This window comes from Cygnus olor, chromosome 1 (genome assembly GCF_009769625.2).
Source record: "Cygnus olor isolate bCygOlo1 chromosome 1, bCygOlo1.pri.v2, whole genome shotgun sequence".
NCBI classification, from domain to species: Eukaryota; Metazoa; Chordata; class Aves; order Anseriformes; family Anatidae; genus Cygnus; species Cygnus olor.
This window is the reverse complement of record NC_049169.1, coordinates 82,554,115-82,564,875: the sequence shown is the minus strand read 5'-3', so window position 1 is coordinate 82,564,875 and position 10,761 is coordinate 82,554,115.

The following is a 10,761-nucleotide window of genomic DNA, read 5'->3' as shown; positions in this document are numbered from 1 at the left end:
GTGTATGGTTGTCCACAGAAAGAAAAATATTTAATAGATTAAATGCAAAAGACAGACAAAATATTTAAAATTTCTGCTTTTGATATGCCTTTAAAAGCACCACTGAGTGGGCTAGCATTTTACACACTAACACCTGGAGTCTTAGCACAGTCATCCAGTAGAGCTTATCAACAGATTCACAGAAAGCTAAAACCTAGAGAATAAAAAGCTCAGATGCAGTAAAGTACTACTGGATCAAAATAGAAAATAATCTGTAATCCTTGATAGTAAACCCTCTAATGCATGCTAAATGCTTTCCTAATTTGACTATAAAGGAGCTTGTTTTGGGACTGTTATCAAATTCTGACAGACTCTGATCTTTGATTTACTGTAATATTTTTAAAGCAATATAGATAGTATTTTATTATTAGGTTTAAATAGTGTATTTATGCACTGTTTCTTTTGGACCCCTGTGGAGCTTGTAGAGCAATTCTGTCAGATGCTATAGAGATGACCAGTAACAGACAGTCTTTAAGCCAATATTTTGTAACCTAAGTAGACAAGAAGTAGTGGAACCAGAGAAAAGAGATAGTGAAATCTTATCCCAAGGCAGCAAGGATCACAGCCAAATAATCACTCAGGTTTCTTCCACATCTGTTGCTGGATTGCTGGATTGGTAGGCCATATCACTCTTGAGGGATGATTCTTTATTATAGTATATCCTGTTGTGCTTTGATACTTGTAGTCACATCTATAAAAACCTAGGTGCTTGGTGGAAATTTCAGTCTACTGTTGATTGGAAATTTAAGAAATATTGGAAGTAATTGACATCTCTTACTTTAAAACATGGTCACTTGTCTTGGATTTTTTTTTTTTGTGTGACTTGGTTTTGTCTTTCTTAGAAAATGATGTAGTATTTGTAATTAATGCCTTGAATAAATTGCTTCTAGGCACATGGAATCAATGTGGTTGTTTACCAAGCAAAAATTTCATTGCTGAGAAAAAGAGTGCTGCATTTAAGACTGGAAATATGAAAAGGACGTAATTTTCATTTGTCTGCTAGTACAAGAATACTTCCTGCTGATTACTTAATTACGGATTGACTAGATCAGTCTAAAATGCTTTTATTGCCGAAGCACTTCAGTTTTGAAAATGAGAAAATCCGTTGGCAGTCTTGACAGAAAGAGGAAACATGCAGAGCAGAAGCATTGCTTGCTCCTCATTCATCCAAGGTGACCAATTAAAGCATCCTATTTAGCATACTGAAACTAAAGAGTCAAGCTTTTTAATTTGTTAATGTTGCTATTAATTATGTATCAAGCATTGACAGTGTATTAAATTGTGTATAGGATGCAAAGGACAGACACGATTCCTTCTGTAAGAGCCTGCGGTTTTAACTGTGGTAATCATGCAGACTCCACCAGTACATGTGAGCAGCCCCAGAGGAAGGTCCACCTTAAGAGCAGTCTGGGAACTTCATTTGTTTTACTTATTTAGAGGCTATTCTGGTGACAGAGAATTTGCAAGAGTACACAGGATGATTGATAGTGTTGAAACCTGGATATGTAACCTTACAAGGTTCTATGAGCTATGCGTTAGAGCTGATATGCAAAGGTGTCGAAAGGGAGGAGAGAAGCAAAGGAGAATTTTCCCTCAATTAGACAGAATCCATTATAAATTCACAGCTTCTAGACTGAACTATGACCCATATTGCTTTTTTTATGTGACAATATTTACATAAAGGAGCCAGGAGGCTCTCCTTTCTGTAGGAGACTACAGCAATATTTGAGGCTTCTAGCTTCAGTGTATTCTTGCACAGCAACTGCAGTTATTTCCTGTGATTGCCATGGGTACTTTCAATAACGGGTACCAAAAATAAAAGTTTGACATAGTGATATTTCACTAACTGGTACCTGTAAACACTCATATGCATATATATATTTGCAAAGAAGATTTCTAAGCCATGTGCATATGTGAATTAAATAAATGTATTTCTGGAAGCAAGAAAAATAGTATATTCTGAATTTCACTAAAGAAACGTCTAAATTCTTAAGCATAGACTATTAGTTCTGATAAATCATATGCCTATGGTGTGAGACTTAATATTCACATTGGCAGATCTGGCCTTTTTGATACATAAGTGTTATATTCAAGTAAAACATTTGAACTACTAGAATATCATACATTAAAATCTGTGTAAAAGTTACCATTCTGCACTTTACACCACCAAATTTAGTAAAAACTTACTTGGGTGTATATATTTTATATGTTTCTGTTTTAGTTCAAGTGTTGCAAGTGACAATAGATCATTTTATTTTTAATTATATTCATCCTTCTAAATTCTTTTCAGCATTATGTATCAACATGTGAGCAAAGTATACCGAATAATAGCATATGAAATGGTGTTACTCTAGATTACAGTATGGAAAAAAATGGGAAATGACTTCTGAATAAACGAGAGCTGAGAGAATGTTGGATTCAAAATAAACAATCCACACTTCAGTACAAGGCCATATGGATTGTAATATGTTACTAATTTTTTCACTTGCTGAAGATTTCTCCTTCTCACAGAAATTCAGCAGATTAGTAGCTGAAAGAAGCTGCATAGGTACTGTATATACTGGTTATAGGAGGAAATATACATAAATGACGATGAAGAACCAAGGGCCTGAATGACTGCTTGGTTTTAATTGGTCTGTTTAAATCATATTAAGCAGATTGGACCCAACTAAAGGAAACAGTTCTGTTAATTTAGGTCAAAGCCTAATGAATTTTTGTTTTTACAGCACCAAGCAGTATCAGACCAACAGGCAGTCACAATAATGTTTGATGCATGATGGAGAGTACCACAGGATTTACAACTGTTACCAGGTAAAAATAGTAACATATCCTTTATTTACTGAAATTATTTCTGGGATTCTTACTTCTAGGCATAAATCATAAAATCATGGAAACATAGAATGATTTGGATTGGGAGGGACCCCAAAGATCGTGTAATTATAGAACCATAGAATGGTTTGGGTTGGAAAGGACCCTTAACGATCATCTTGTTCCAACACCCCTGCCATGGGCAGGGACACCTCCCACTAGACCAGGTTGCTGGGATGGGGCATCCACAGCTTCTCTGGGCAACCTGTTCCAATGCCGCACCACCCTCATCACGAATAATTTCTTCCTAATATCTAATCTAAACCTACCTTGTTTTAGTTTAAAACCATTACCCCTTGTCCTATTGCTACAGTCCCTGATAAAAAGTCTCTCCCCATTTTTCTCGTAGGCCCCCTTTAAGTACTGAAAGGCCAGTATAAGGTCTTCGTTCCACTCTCTAGACTGATCTTCAACTTTCTCAGCCTCAGCCTGTCTTCGTAGAAGTGCTCCAGTTCCCTGACCATCTTTGTGGCCATCCTTTGGACCCATTTTTACAGATCTGTGTCTTTCTCATGCTGGGCGCCCCAGAGCTGAACTCAGTACTCCAGGTGGGGTCTCTCAAGAGCAGAGTAGAGGGGAGAATGAAGGTGAAGCCTGGAACAAAGAGCTTTCAATAGAGAAAAAAGAGAAGGTAAGTACACTGTGGAGCGTATGGGGGATCTATAAATGATTCTTTAACAATCCCTTTAGTCACTTCAGACTTTCCAGTTCCTAAAGGAAAAGTAGTGAGATACTGTGACAGGGGAATAAGGTGGAGAGGCAGGTTAGCTCTTTTTACCAACATTTTCATTTTTCAGTAGTGAAGTCTAGATAGGAAATCTTTCTTTTGGGTTGAACAGTCAAGATCCTTCTTCTCAAAAATGCTAAATTTACCTTTTCTTAGAGTGTACTATAAATGTTACCAGCCTTATTTTAAAGCTCAGTAGCCTAGATGTGGGATAACCAATTTCTGCACCCGGGGAGAGAGCCATACGGTTAGGGTCAGTGACTTTTTTCACCAATAAGCTGTTAAGTATCCAATTGTAATTATAAAGTTTTGATGACGGATCATCTTTCCTATTACTGGGCTAACAAGGGGCAGAGATCCACCAAATAAAGAAAAAAAAATCGATAATTTATGTAAGGTGAGATGCTCAGATACCATGAATGAATTAGGAAGCTTATATGTTTCTTAAGTCATGCTCCATGAAATGCATATAAGGTGGTTATAACCCCTTCCCAGAAGCTGCAAAATGAGTGGTGGATTCAGTGGAAAATACAAAATGAAAATATGAAATTAAAGCCTAATAATGCATGTGCATAAGGAGGGTGAATTAAAGTTACGCTGGTATCTCACAATTTTTGACTCCTTAACTCTAACATCCAGTTTTTCAGGTCCCATTCGTATTAGCTCAACTGTATAAGTATTCCACACCTTTGTTTATATATGAATTTAATGAATTTTTAGATACTTTTTTTTTCTTTTCCTGGCAAATGTTTAGAAAAAGAAAGAAAGAAAATCCCAAGAATCTCATTTCATTATTGAACATTTTTTTCTGCCATATATCAACCGTTATGTCACAAGAGAATACTATGAAAATAAACGTTTAAAAGGGTTACATATAAATTGCAAAATGTCTTTTGAAAAATTCTGTAACATTATTTTGTTTCTGATTTAAGAGATGCGAGTGCCTTCTTTTCCCAACAGCAAAAACTGTCTGTGGAGAAAAGAAATGAAGACCAAATCAAACACTCAAATCTTTTTAGTTTGCACAGCATGTTACACTTCATGCAGAAGGAGCCACTTGAAATTCAAAACAGCGCTTCATACTTAATCACCTTCCACACTGCACAGGGTGTGCTAACATTTGTGCTTATCTAAGGAGCAGTTACATACACGGGAATGAAGAATTATTTGACACTTACTAATAAAAACTAATACCCATGTGGGTCACAAGACTGCAGCCAAATAAAAAGCTTCAAACTTTAAGGATTATCTTCTGTTTATAGGGACACCAAATTTTCACTGATGCATGAGTGCATCTGAAGACAGAACTGAATCCCCCATTTCAGAGAACTTCAGCGGACTGGCAATGTACAAAAAGTGGACATGATAGTTTTGTGTTGAACTGTGTGTAGCTAAGCTGATGTATTTTAGATGGTCTTAATAGACACAAGTGAGATGACAATCTGTAAACACAATGAAGAGTTAGAACCATTGCTTAATTTCACTGATTTAGTCATAATATTGGATCAAGTAACTCAAAGGGTCAAAGTCTCTCTTCAGAGAGAAGCCCTAATGGATTCAATGTGTTTCCCTGGGCAAAAATTAATTTGGATTAAATTTGTAAAGCAAATATTGCCTGAGTATATGAAGAGACATGTTCTGACACTTTCATATAGTATGCATTTGAAGAAAATCAGTTAATTCATAACAATTATGATATATTTTTGTACATAATATTAGATTGTATAAATAGGAGCACGATAATAGATTTCTTTGGCAGTGGAAGATTGTCTTATGGGCAGCACATTTAATCCAATCAAGGTTAAAAGTCCAAATGATGCAATAATAGGTAATTCTGTCTCTTCAAATATCTGTGCATTGTCCAGAATGTCTGTGTGTTTTCTAAAGTTCCTTTCAATATCTAGTTTTCAGTAATTCAGCAAATGAATTGCATTTTCTTATATGCTTATTAAAACCTTGGAGGAAAATATCCCTTTCATACTACACCTTATTGAAAAGCAAATATGGTCTTGGTCTTCTTACAGAACTCATATCTATACTCTTTGGGATTATCTTTAACTCATTACAGATAAGAGGTTTTTGATACAATATATTCTATACTTTTTAATAGAAAATGTAAATGCTTATTCCTTAACAAAAGTGTCATTCATAACATTTTTATTTAATTTTCCTGCCAATTAAATCTATTCTTCAGAAAGATTTAATATATGCAGTAATTATTTTGAGTCTTGATTAAATCATTCTGAGCATAAAGAAGTAAGAACTTCAGCTAAGTTTTTCATACATCTGTATATCTTTCTGTCTCTTGCTCTGTCTGTGCATGTTTTAGGTCCTGGGTGGATTCAAGGTGATAAGCCCTTGAGAAAACCATAATATTATTGTCTTGCAGAGAGGTGGTAGAATAAATAAGATTATCCATAACAAGCTTAGCCACTGATGAGTTCAAGCTGTGCTGATACAGAAAGTCCTGACACAATTGTAAGGTAGTAACAGAAAAAGTATGTGCTTGCAAAGGAAAGAATAGTGCTTGAACTATGAAACCTTCCATGATTAATGCAAATGCACCTATAGCCTATTATATGGAAGCTTCACTACATTTTCCAAACCTCTTTCATAGAATATTCAATTGCAGACTTTAAGTCTCTTAATGCATACCAACATCAATATTATTTAAAGTGTGAGCATTTTAAGCTAAATCAATTGATTGATTGTTTGATTGGCTTTAAGGATGTTTTAACATTTGTCTGAGTTTGGAGTTATCCCTATCTGTGTTTGTGAATTAATAGTTTTGATGAATTATGTTGATATGATCAAGTAGGTTGTGACAATAAGCCTGAGTATGCAGGCAGTCTTCCTAGGCTGTGAAGACAGCTACTAAATGTCACCCACACTAATCTTACTATAGGGACAGCCAGCATTATTTGTTTGTATTTTTTTAGGTAACATCTATTTTTGAGTTTCTTGTTTTAATCCATCTTTAACTCCAGTAGTTCACACATGTTCCTCTTCTCTTCTCCAACTCCACTAAAATTAGTAAAAAGAATATTGCTGTGAAAATTAATCTAATCTTCACTGCTTAACTTAGTCTTTTGGATAAAGAGGAACACATTTGACAGATCTATCCTATAGACCACTGTCAAGTAACAAGAAACTTAGTTTGTTATGATTAGTTTTCTAATGCTCCTGACATGAAAAAACATCATATACAAAAATCAAAAGGTTTCTTCAGTATTGAAAGGACGTATACAGTTTCAGTCAATATAAAACAAACAAACAAAAAAATGCAAAGTGTTTTTTTTTTTTGTTTGTTTGTTTTTTTTAATACTGGTAACAGAACCAGCTTGCTACAACTTGATTTCCAGAAGCTTAGTGTATAGGTTTTTTTAAACACCATTGGCTATTTGGTCATGTCATAGTGTAGACACTCTGAGGCTGGAGGCATTTTTGACTAAAGAATCCAGTTTTAGATAGTCGGTTTAGAGCCTAAGAAAATCCTCTAGGTCAAGATAAAATCCATTTTTTTTCTAAATTATATCTGTTGTGGGAACTTATGATTTTAGAGACATTGTTACTTTGGGCTACCCACTGTGCCAAGGAAGAAAGTATTTTAATTAAAAGAAGCAGTGTCTATATGGCTCAGTTGTAAGCTGATAATGAACAGAAAATATTTGTTTATTATTAATATAATACAGGTAAAATGCTAATTTTTATGACTCTGCAATTGAGGTATGTGAAATAAACGTCTGTGAAGAAAGTAAAAGATCCAGCTAAGGAAAAAAAAAAAAAAGGACACATTGAATAAATTGATCAATATTCTGTTGAATTTATTAAAAAAAAAAAAGTATGAAGAAGTCAACAACTGAAAGAAGAGACCCTGATGATATTGTATTACAGGTTTTATATCCTAGAGCTTCATTCTGTTACAGAATATTGGAGGAAATGTCAGAACTTTACATATAGTTCATCACAAGTAGTTATATACTGTAAGGTTGTACTTAGCATACATCTAATTTTTTTTTCATTGATACCATCTAATTTAAATATAGATCATTTTGATTTCAAGCATCCTGAAGCTAGAACTCTTAGCAGTCTGAGAACAACCGTTACACGCTTAGCAGGGTGTAGCAAAGATTCTATTCCAGTAGTAAAAAGAAAGGGTTTTTGATTGATTAGATTTTTTTCTGTAGTATTTGTTTTCATTATCAAGTCTCTAATCTTGATATGTTAAAAACTATTGATCCTGCAGAGCCATACCTTTTTACATAGCTATGGAATTAACTTCAGTGTTATATTTTCTTGTTAATCCAAAGCTAGTTGTTATTGTTTTTCTTTTTCCCTCTCTGTTTTCCTTTTTGCTTTCACTTTTTCTTTCTTTTTCTTGATTGTGCTCAGAAAAGAACCACATGCGAATTCCTCTAGCATTCAATAGATGCATAAGGTAAAACTTTATTATTATTATTGCTTTTAACTGTCCTTTTAAAATGCTTTCTCTCAGTCTCATAAGAAACAAACTCTTTTTAGTAATAATACTGTTTTAGGACAAAAGTCTAGCAGAAGAGAAGCAAGTGTAGGGGAGCCATTCCTATTTTGTTATCTTCCTGTGTGAACCAGGAACTGACACAATTCTTACTGTTTCTAAAGTGATACATAAATGTAAAAGACTTTAAACAGTTTATAGTAGAAAATGAAGCATCATATATTCACATCTTTATATGTTCATATATTTTTGTTTAAAAAGGTATGCTGAAAGTGTATATCTCATATCCATATTTCATATGCAGTGATATATTTGCAGTTATGTAGTGCACGTAAAGCCAGAATCAGACTCCTCTTGTTCAAAGGAACTAACAAGTTGCTGTTAGTAGACCACTACTGAGGCTTTGGACAGCCTGTTCATTAGTCTCTTTAGAGAAATACTTGGCCATATAGACAATCAACATCCATGGTGAGGTTACATAGCTGCCACCTGGTACTCTAATGAGATTGAAGGCAATTAAAAATAATTACCACCGCAAACTCATTAAAATTCTGTAGTTTTACTCAACTCTGGCCCTTCATAATTGCTACAGAACATTTTAGTGTACCTCAAAAATCACAGTGAAACTCAACTATCATATTTTAAATCAGGAACTGAGAGAGAAAAAGAATCATGAAGGTTTATTTCAAGGAAGATAAGGTACTTATTAAATACAAAACATTTTGATAAGGAAGTTAGCATTTACATCTTACTGCATATTAGGGGTTTCATCATCTAAGCACATTTGAAAGTCTTTCTGGACATTGTTCCCAGGTTAAAATTTTTGATATGTATGTACATATACACATTTTTTGGTCTTAAGTTTTCAAAAGTAAAACTATCAGGAAGTTTTTAAGTTTTCAAGGCAACTTAACAGACAAGATAATGAAAACTTAATAAAGGAAGATAAAGCATATAACTTTCAACGCAATGGTTTCCATATTATTGTTTACTAGCAGTGTCATGGGAGAACTCAACTTTTTGTGGCATCTTGTGGAAGGCCCTTGATTTCAGTGACTATAGAAAAATAATTGTCTTTCCAGGTAGGATTCTGCTCTAAACAGCTAACCAGTAAGTGATGCCACTTACATGGCAGGAACTTTTAGAGACCAATACATCTCTTTTTGGGGATCAGCCTAATGCCCTTTTGCAAATAATGCATTGGTGAGTTCATGAGGCTGTTATAGATAGCACTATATAAGATAGCACTAGATAAGAACCTTTTATCCTAGCCCATAAAGACATTACCGGATCCCACTTCTATCAGCCAAAGTCAATCGCATACTCTGTGTTAAGTTCACTGACTAAACAAAATGGTTCTTTCTGGTCTGAAAAAGATCTCCAAACATTGAGTAATGAGTGTCTTTAACTAGATCTCAGAAATATGGTGATGAAATGAGTTATTTATTTTGATTTTTCTGTATTCTTGTTCTAAACATTTTAGCCAGACAGGAAGTAAAGAGAGCACAGCATGCATATACCATACCCTGCATATAGTGTGAGCCAGAAGTCAGAATCTTATAAACAGTACAAACCTTGGAATACGCACACAGTCATAATTGGCAAACAAGTGATTTATGAAGACTTTGAAAAAGAGACAAATTACCTTTAATATCTAAAACATTTTTGTGCTGTACATTAATCTGAAGTTCTGTGTTATCTTCTGAGAGGCACCTAACTCCTGAGATACTGAGTGTCTGGTAGGATAAGGAATAGTTGCACAAGGGAGGCAAATTAAAAACAATATTAGACAGATTGAAAGGGCAGGATTAGGAGTTTTGCCAACTTTAAAGAGTGCAGAGACTGGCCTCCAGATGGAACTTCACTGCAGTCTAGGTGCAGACTTCCTGCATCCCCTTATGTGGGACATTGATTTTCTGTCCTTCAGTTTTCTAAAGATATAATGCAGTAATGACCAACTGAAATGTGAGATAAACTGAAAAAGCTGCAGGTATAGTTCACACAATTCATCCTCTGTTATGGTAGAGTTATACTACCATAAAGCTGCTGGAGGTATAACTGTAACCGAGGCAGTTATGACTGGGCTGTTTGCAGGGTTCTATACAAGAAATCTCTCTTTTTTTTTTTTTTGTCTAGCCATATATTCTTATTTAATATTATTTGACAAATACTGTACCATATTATGAAGAAATGCTGTTATCTTAAACCAAAAGTTTAATACGACAATATTCAACTCCATAAATTTTCAGATTTTAATTCCTCACTGTCTTAGCCATAATTTTCTTTTACATCTGCTTTCTCTTACAAAATAAATGGATCAATGCGTGTGCCAGAGGATTGATAATTTTTCCTGAAGGCTATAATCTATTTTTTTTCCCATTTCAGAGTACAATTATTAACGATGGCAATATATTTTTTATTTTCCTTTTCTTAGAAATGTGTCTCCATATTAGCAGAGACAAGTCGTCATACTGCAAAATCATGCTGTCATTTGTCATTGTAGAGGACAATAGTAACATGTTATAACAACTGTGTGTTTTGCTGTTGGTTATAGGTATCAGGTATATAATCACATGCTATGTTGTGGCAGCCAGGAAGACAATACAATGTATTTCATTGTTGCATGAGAATTTACAGCAATATGTACAAA